Source organism: Sprattus sprattus, assembly GCF_963457725.1.
Source record: "Sprattus sprattus genome assembly, chromosome: 16".
Lineage (NCBI taxonomy): Eukaryota > Metazoa > Chordata > Actinopteri > Clupeiformes > Clupeidae > Sprattus > Sprattus sprattus.
Window position 1 is genome coordinate 10,920,452 of NC_137914.1, and position 10,000 is coordinate 10,930,451.

Below are 10,000 nucleotides of genomic sequence, written 5' to 3' on the forward strand. Positions count from 1 at the left end.
CAGAATAGTGGTGTGTTACCGTGATGACAGGTGAGAGAGGGCATGGATATAAAAAAAAGATGGGGATGGAAAGGCACAGAGAGAAGGGGGGAGCGAGAGGGAGGGAGGGAGGGAGAGATGGAGAATCTGAAAGAAGAAAAGAACCTCACACAGGTGGATAGCTAGATCAAGATTCCTCTAAGTGCTGTCCATGCAAGGCCTGTTTTGTATTAGCTGCCAAGAGCTGTAGCAGCAGCTGAACTGTTTCCCATTTCCCACTGATGCGTGAAACCTCAAGCCATTCCTCCCTCTTTCTATGCCGAGTCTCTCATCGACCCCTTTCATGCCGTTAGCAGGTAGCTTGTTATTCAGCTCATAAACAGCCCCTTCTGGGAATGAAGACCTGGTGATTACCGTCTCACTCCTACTTCCCTCCTTTCCCTTCTGTTCACATCTGCCATGTTGGGTTATGAGGAGATGTGGGTACCTCTCACACACAGAGCAAGCAAGGTCAGGAGGGAAACGATCTGACTGAAATTGCAGTCCGGGGCTTTGAATCGGGTGCACGTTTGAATCCACTGGCCCTGACGATAGATAGATTGATAGACAAATAGATAGATAGCGGGGGATGAAGAGAGAGTGATTAGGGAGTTGCTGCTTCAGAAGTGACACAGAACCAGACATTGGGATGGAAAGATGGAAGGAGGGTCTATTTGAACCCAGGCTGAGAGCTGACTTCATATGGTTTTGATGGATAAGGTCAGATGGGATTAAGCTGTGGTCTCCTGCAGACAGCACAGATGATATTTAAAGGCTCGTCCTCCAGCTGACATTCCCGAGAATCAAATCAGGAGACGCTTCCAGGGAAACCTGTCCTTCCTCTGTCCCTTGGATCTGCTTTCTGTCCTCGTGTTAAAGTCTTGTCTTTCCTGTGGCAGCACTGCGAGTGGTCCTCCGATGAACTGGCCAGAAACACGCGATCAAAGGGATCACTTGCACAAAATACACAAAACACACATAACTTACACAAAAGCAAACAATGAGGTAGATAAAGAACACAGTTTTAACACATTTATATGTATATGTATGAATATATATATTTAGCATCGATCCCGCTTCTTCTCGCATGCTAAGCGAGCGCTCTACCATTTGAGCTAATTCCCCTTGATGGGGGCACTAGTGCCCTGCGACAGAATTGATTTAAAACCACGTCCTTTTCCTGACTAACTCTCGACCTGTGCAAGATAGAAGCCCCATTCCAACGCCAACGGAAAGCCCCAACAGAGGGGATTCCAATGCACTACAATGAGTTGCAAAATGATACTTTGGTACATAGATGAGGTGGCCTCAAACATGACCCTTTTGGGGGTTGCTCGTTTTTCAACCATTCTTCTCTGTTGACCCTTTGGCAACAGCTCGTCGTTCTTGGTGGTTTCTGGTTTTCGGCCATTCGCTTCTGTACATGGCCGGCCAATGCAGCTCGCTCTCCTCTTGGCCTTTCTTCGACTCAGCCCAGTGCTAAAGGACAGATAAAAGGACACCGGTCTCCCGCGTGACAGGCGGGGATACTATCCACTATACTAACGAGGAGCTTGTCACGTCACTGTTCAGGGGGCCTGTAGAATCCAGTGAAGGAGTTGCCCGCCGACTGCTACATGGGGACCTGCTCAGTCCTTGGGGGCATGTCTGTTGGGGAGAGAGGCAGGATTTGTCGACCGTTAGCTCAGATGGTTAGAGCGTGGTGCTAATAACGCCAAGGTTGCGGGTTCGATCCCCGTACTGGCCATTTTTAGACATTGAGCCCTGAAGAAAAAGAACTATGTTCTGGTGAGAATTAGGACATCCTTCTGAAAGGCTGGTAAACCTACCGCGGAAAATGAGCACTTTCGTCCCTGGTTGGGCTTGAACCACCAACCTTTCGGTTAACAGCCGAACGCGCTAACCAATTGCGCCACAGAGACTGTGCAACCTGGGGGAGGGGCTCAAGGATTCAACGTTCGACCTTCAGGCAGACAGGAGGTTGGCCGTTTGTCTGGTGCCTCGCTCTGCCGTGAAGTCAAAGCATCCCTGCTGGCTGCAAAAGCCCGGCTAGCTCAGTCGGTAGAGCATGAGACTCTTAATCTCAGGGTCGTGGGTTCGAGCCCCACGTTGGGCGCAGTCTTTTCGCTCTCGCAGGTCAGAATGTCCTCTATGCCAAAGATGCACTACTCCTCGAAATAGCACAAGGAGCAGGTGGCTGGTGCCGTGATGAAAAGGAAGCCTTACACAGCCCAAGTAACTGGAGAATGCGGGCATCGATCCCGCTACCTCTCGCATGCTAAGCGAGCGCTCTACCATTTGAGCTAATTCCCCTTGATGGGGGTACTAGTGCCCTGCGACAGAATTGTTTTAAAACCACTTCCTTTTCCTGAATAACTCTCGACCTGTGCAAGATAGAAGCCCCATTCGAATACCAACGGAAAGCCCCAACAGAGGGGATTCCAATGCACTACAATGAGTTGCAAAAGGATACTTTGGTACATAGATGAGCTTGTCATATCACTGTTCAGGGGGCCTGTAGAATCCAGTGAAGGAGTTGCCCGCCGACTGCTACATGGGGACCTGCTCAGTCCTTGGGGGAATGGCTGTTGCGGAGAGAGGCAGGACTTGTCGACCGTGGCTGTGGCCGGTTACTGTATATAAATGAAAAGCACAGTATTAACAAATGTATATATCACTTGTTTATGGCCAGTTCATCTGAGGACTACTCCCAGTGCTATACATATACAAAAAAATGACTATACTACTAGATAAAATAAACAGAAAAAAATAAATACATTAGAGGTAAAACTCCAACTGTGCAACTTAAATGTAGATTGTGAATCGTTCATTGCCAATCAGAGGATAAGCCTACTGAGCACAGAGGGAAGTCGTTATATACTGCTTTCGCAGTGGGCAGAAATGACTACCTGTAGCGATCCTTATTACAGCGCAGTGGAAGGAGCCTCCAACTGGAAACACCCTGCTGTCTGACCAGTTGGTCATGGCAAATGCAGTGATCTCATCATTTCCCATTGAATAGAGGGGTCTTAAATAGATCCAGCCGTGGTTCAACAACATGGCAGTGCACCAGGCCAGGGACAGATGCTCTCCGAGGTCAGCTGTTGTCTGCCAGGTTTTCTTCTCTTTCTGTGTGAAATGGAGGCCATGGAGGGCATTTTTCTGTTTTGACATGTTATGGGGATTCATTCTCAAATCCAGTCAGTGGCCATTGGTGAAGTGCAGTATATTGCTTTTGGTGAGACCTGCCCTTGGTGAGTGTTCCCCCTTTTGATTTATTTGCTTTCTGGGTCAAGTAAGCGACACAGACCTTAATGTGAGCTTAACCTTCTCAAAGTGCTTAGTGACTTTGTCAGGCCCTAAACACAAAATAAGATCCTTTTATTTCTTTCCCCCGCTCTCGAGTCAGTCTGCCCCAGCGCAATTCCTGGAGCAATTGGAGCCATATTGCGAGAGCTAATAATGATACAGCAGCTATTGATCAGGATGCCAGCAGACTGAATAAAGTGCCCTTTAAATGCCAGCGTGGGCGTCGCCACTTTATCTCTCGCCTGGAACAGACAGGGGAGCTGTGTGGTCAGTTACAAAGCCCTCATCATCAAGGACTGCTTTATAAAAAGCTGCAGGCTCTTCTTTCTTCTACATCTCCCTCCTTGTCGTCATAGTCTTCATCTTCATTGTAATCACTATCGTCGCCATCATCATTATCACCACCATAATTGTTCAGTATTTATGTCCAAGTTCTTTCAGCAAATGCATTGTCATCTTCGTTCCAGTAAATGTGTTTTTCACCCTCCTCTGCCCCAGATCCTTCCTGACCACTGTTGGCCGGGGGCATGTCTGGCCTCGCTGTGTGTTTATTAAAACGCTTCCTCTGACTGTGCCCTCAGCGCTCAATCTCACACTCTGCCGATCCACTGAAGTCCACTTAGGCTCCATCACATCCCCTCCAAATGTCCCTCGCTTGTCCAACGCTTGCCAAGCCTGTCTGCTCCTGCTTGCTAGGGGGACTCACCCATGCCTTCAGCTTAGAGGTGCGCTCATGTGTTTTACTTGATAAACCTTAAAAGACTTTACCACAGGTGACTGTGTTAATAATGATATGTTGATATAATGATGATGAGGGTTGATCATAATTAAGCTGACGGTGTTGATGATGATGATGATGATGGAAAGCTGAGGATGTGATCGTGATGACAGTGATGATGTTGGTGATGGTGTTATTGTGGTGATCTTGGTGATGATTCTATAAACAAACTCACCTTTCTGTGAGTTTGTGAGTTTGAGTAAGGCACACTTTACAGGGTGTATCTAAAAAGCATCCTATGCGAAGTACAACTGAAATGTGTAGCACATTTCTGAGTGCATGTTTCACAAACAAACGTATTTCTATTTCTTTACTTACTGTGTAATTTTGGTGTTATTGTGGTAATAATGGTGATGAATTATAATGTTGATGATGATGGTGACAATGGTGATTAATAACATTATGTAGATGATAATGAAGATAACAATGATGATGAATGGCAGCAAAGATGGTTAATAAAGATCCTTGATGATTATGACCATGTCAGTGGTGGTAGTGGTAATGGTGATGCTGCTGTCATGCGTCCGGCATCTCTCCCCAAGCCCCCAGCCCCTCAGAAATGAAAACAATATGCCTGATTGCTTTGAGCCAGTGCAGGTGAGGGGCAGCAGGTGGGCAGCTTAATAAGAGCATTTCTCTGTGATTTTGGCAGCTTTGCAACAGCTGATTGTGTGTGTGTGTGCGTGCATGTGTGTGCATGCATTGGTGTAGATACGGGTGTGCATGTGAATCTTTGAGTGTACGATTTTTTTATGTGCGTGTGTGTGTTTGTGTGTTTGAGAGAGGGTGAGTGTGTGAGTGTGTGTGTGTGTGTGTGTGTGTGTGTGTGTGTGTGTGTGTGTGTGTGTGTGTGTGTGTGTGTGTGTGTGTGTGTGTGTGTGCGCGCGCTTGTGTGTCTGTCTGTCTGTGTTTCTTTCAGTGTGAATTTCAGTGTGCTATGCTTTCATGGTTGGTAATTAAATGCTTTTATATTTTATGTGTCATTGAGTGTGTTTCGTTAGCCTTCACAGTCGGTAAAGTGCAGCGGATTTGCATAAATTCATTTTAGGCACCTGTTTCTCTGCTTCTGTATGTGTCTGTGTGTGTGTGTGTGTGTGTGTGTGTGTGTGTGTGTGTGTGTGTGTTTGTGTGTGTGTGTGTGTGTGTGTGTGTGTGTGTGTGTGAGTGTGTGTGAGTGTGTGTGAGGTCAGCTGTTGTCAGCTAGGTGTGTGTGTTTCTGTGTTTTTTTGTGTGTGTGTGTGTGTGTGTGTGTGTGTGTGTGAGTGTGTGTAAGTGTGTGTGTGTGTGTGGTCTGTACTGTATGGGACTGTAGGGATGAGAGTGTGTACCCCGACACTATTAGATTGGCTGCCACAGAACCGCTTCCTAATTGTCACTTGGTGCGCTTGCAGTTGCCATGGCGTCTCCAAGGGAGATGGGCAGAGATCAGAGTAGAAGTGCCCTAATTAGATGTGACTGTGTGATTGGGGCTGTGAAGCCTCTAGGGAGATCAGTGTGTGTGCGCGTGCGTGTGTGTGTGCGCGCGCATGTGTGTGTGAGTTAAATAAGGGGGCTGCTATGGTGCAGACACCAATAGAGGGAGGAGTTGTCATGGTTGGCTATCGTTTGCGATTCATGGATGCTGCTCATACAACACCAGAACCCCAATCCACGACTCTCAGACTCCCTTTGTGTCAAGGGCAGTCGGTACGCTTTGTTAAACGTTATGAATTATATTGCTAACTTGTTGCCACAAAGTCAATTGTAGGGTCTTAATACCATAACACCTTTGCATATCTGTTCTAACACATTCCCTGACATTAAACCGTGATGACCGTAGACGTGCCAGGTGTTCCACAGCACTTTGTGAGAAATGCAGAAGCACCCTCTTTGGCCAAGTAGAATAGAATCGTATCCATGTGCAGCGTTACTATGGTCTACTGACTATGTTTATGTGGCCTTGTTCAACTGAAAACAGTCAGTCTTGCCATTTTATTTGTGCAATACAGGATAAACATTTAGCCGTCTTGATTATGTTTGTAAATGGATTACCAGACTTCTCCAAGAGCTTAAACTCCAAACTAATATTTAGATTCAATTTTCCTTAAGCAAGAGCTAGATCCTTAACATGAGCAAGATTAGCACAAACGTGGGTAGGTCCGCTTCATGCTGGGGTGTTTCCAGGCACAGGCGTAGGAGTTCTTTGTATAAATGAGTTCCTTCAAAGCAACACAATTTCTGTGAAACTTCTAAAAAGCACAGACAACCAACTCTCATTCAAAGCCAGCCTCTCTCATGTTCCTGTAGATGTTTAGGAATGCTACAACTGCTAATACTGTACACATATGCAATTGGATATTGTATAATGGATCCTCGTTAAAATCAAGAGTAACAGAAGGGCAGATGTATAAAATGTATTATAAAAAAGCATTGCTCTGACTCTAAAGGCCTATTATTTATTTTGGTATTATTTATTTTCAAACATTGTTAAGAGCCAATGGCTACCCTCTAACACCGTTATACACCTGGCTAATCACGCCATAAATGATGCCAACTACTCAGCAACAATGGCAATTGCCTGTGTCAGTGAAATGAGCAAATAAAGGTGCATAGTCCGCTTGTTGCGCTATAGAATAAGGGCCCCATGTGATTTATGTAATATATTTGTCTGAGAATGTCTGCGCTGTTTTAGTGAAAGTGTTTGGTTAATGGCTGTTAGATGTTCCTTATTACGGAGCACAGCAGACAGGCCCCACCAAGGCCCATTAAACGGCCCTTTGAAGTCTAAGCTGTAGGATGGGGTGCAATTTCAACCTGTGGTTTGTGATTTTTTTCTTTTTCTTTTTTCTTTCTCTTCTCTGCTCTCCCTCCTGTTCCTTTCCTTACAAAGACACACTTTAATGTGCGATGGCAAGTGGTCTTGCTACCGTTCCTTGTTCTCTGTGTTCCCTGTGTGTGCCTGTCTCTCTCACACACACACACACACACACACACACACACACACACACACACACACACACACACACACACACACACACACACACAACACACAAACACACAAAGACATATATGCTCATGCATGCACACACTGTCTAGCACAATTATGTATTTAGAATGTAGAGTGACAGTCTTTTCTTTTGAGGTTCTGTTCAGATTTGCCCAGATGATGCTATAATGAGGGAGAGCAAGAGAGAGAGACAGGAGAGGGATTCTCTTTGTGTTGTGTGCGTTTGTGTGTGTGTTTGTGTGTGTGTGTGTGTGTGTGTGTGTGTGTGTGTGTGTGTGTGTGTGTGTGTAATGCAGTAGATTTTTTCTCAATTTAAGAAAAATTTAACTAAATTTAATTATAGGTTGTGTGTGTGTGTGTGTATGTGTGTATGTGTGCGTGTGTGTGTGTGTGTGTGTGTTTGTGTCCAGGGCACTGTAACAAAACCATTCAGATAGCTCAGGTTGGGGTTTACACCCCCCCCCCCTGTAACTGAGACCTTTACTAAAGGCCTTCACTCTGAGGTGGCATTAAATGGACAGGAGAATAACTGGATCAGCGCAGAGATTACAATACTTATCTGACATAGAAAGTCGACAGAGGAAGACAAGCATCTTGCTTTTTTTTTGCCACCATCTCTCCCTCATCCCATTCCTCTACCCCCATTCTCCCCACTTCCAACTCGCCCCATCTTTCAGCACCAGAGGCTTTTTACTAAAGGCCATCACTCCTAACAGACGTACGGGCATCAATGCACCAGAGAATCACTGTGCCAGTGGGTAGTGGTAGTTGACAGAGGAGAAGAGGCTTTTTGCTGTCACCCCACTTCTCTCGGACACACACACACACACACACACACACACACACACTCAATGACCCTTACTCCATTCAGTCATAATTAGTGTGCTGTCAGTGGCTTTGTCCCAGTGAGACTGAGGGGCCTGAGTCAGCAACACACCCTATCACAAGATAGAGGGAAAGGAGAGTGTGTGTGTGTGTGTGTGTGTGTGTGTGTGTGTGTGTGTGTGTGTGTGTGTGTGTGTGTGTGTGTGTGTGTGTGTGTGTGTGTGTGTGTGTGTGTGTGTGTGTGTGTGTGTGTGTGTGTGTGTGGTGTCAGCCGCCAAGTGTGTGAAGGTATGTAAGACTGTAGATGTTGTACACAGAAGTTGCATTGCAGAAGTTGAAAGGTTGATGCCTCTGTCCTCAAACCTGAACACCCAAACACCCAATTGAAGCAATATGGATATATTGTGTGTGTGTGTGTGTGTGTGTGTGTGTGTGTGTGTGTGTGTGTGTGTGTATTTATTTTATTTACATTTACATTTAGTCATTTAGCAGATGTTTTTATCCAAAGTGACCGACAAAGGAGATAACAATCCAGCTACGAGCAATAGAGACTTTAGGGGTGTGTTCAAAATATCGATACGGGGATACATCGTCGCGGGCCTCTTTACGATACGTGTATCGATACGGAGGCGTCAGTATCGATACTTCACGTGCAAAAAAAAAAAAAAAAAAAAAAAAATTTTTTTTTTTTTTTTTTTTTGTCTGTTTCTTTGTACAGCGTCTACTTGGTTCATGTGCCTGCCTGCATACTTTGCCCATCATCCAGTTGATGGTATAATTTGAAAGCAGAGTTTCTGTAGAATCCACATGAGGTGAGAAATATGTTATGATGTACTGTCAAGGAGTTACAGGCAATTTTTTTTTGTTATAAGCCTAAAATATCGGGATACGTATCGTATACGTACGTATCGCATGTATCGCGATACATATCGTATCGCGACCCCTGTATCGGGATGCGTATCGTATCGCGAGGTGGTTGGCGATACCCACCCCTAAGAGACTTAGTGTAATATTAAAGAAGATAGTGTGTCTGTGTGCGCGTGTGTGGGTGTGTGAATGCGTATGTGTGTGTGTGTGTGTGTGTGTGCGTTGTTTAGGGCATTGCCCCTTGCATCTTAGAGTGAGTTTCTAATGCTATCTAACTTTAGTGTCTGAGCCTGGCCAAAATGGACACTTGGTAATGCAGTATGAATAATGACATTTTGCCCTTGATAAGCTGTTTGCCTGAGGTGCACTCTTCCTCATCTGTAGGTACCTCTGGATGAATACCTATAACTGCTCAAATGAATGGTGGTAACTTTAAGTTCACTGTTAAACATTTGAATATCTTTCCTCTTCAACCTCTCCACCACTCTTGTACGTGTGTCTCTCTTCCTGCGTGTCTCTATCTGTGAATAATATTTCCCTGTGTTTGAATGCAGTGCTGGTAAATGCCTGACATCTGTGCAAAGCTGGCAGCCTCTCTCTGTCCCTCTCGCTCTCTCTCTTTCCCGCTCTCTCACTTTTGGATCCCTCTCCCCCCTTTTCTCCTTCCTCTCTGCTCTCTCTCTCTCTCTCTCTCTCACTCTTTTCCTCCACTCATCCCCCTGTACTTCTTGGCTGGCAGCTGGGGACACAGAACCTGCTGAGCTGGTTGTTTTTTTTGTAATCTTCTTTTTTAATATTATAATGACACTGCGGCACTCTGTTTAGACTTGTCCTCTGAAACTTTCCTCCAAAGGTCATCGAATGGCTCATGTGTACCGTGTGCTTTGAAAACTGAGAACGCCTTTGGTCAGCACTGGCACAAATACATAAAGAGCCCATCTTTCTCGGATGACCTGCTATGCTTATAGGGTTCCCGGATCTTTTTTTTTGTCGGGAGATATATCCTGCCTTCCCGAAATCGCTCTTGGCCTCACTGAGTGAAGCGAAACCGATGTCGATATTCAGTCAGGGCGGTCTATGGAAACTTTTCCACGGTTCTCTAGGGAGAGTACACAATAGGTTTAAGTGGGGTCAGCCTCAAGCACAAGCCAAGAGACAGAAATAGTCTTAAAATGATCTTCCGAGACTGCCTGAAGAGTCTCACAGGCAAACAGAGC

General features: G+C 45.5%; 1 protein-coding gene across 1 annotated transcript in view; it reads left to right on the forward strand.

Annotated features, from left to right (window-relative positions):
• Positions 1-10,000, forward strand: part of klhdc8b (kelch domain containing 8B) — a gene marked incomplete at both ends in the record, with an annotated part of 84,811 nt that overhangs the window by 34,909 nt on the left and 39,902 nt on the right. The window lies entirely within an intron of this gene.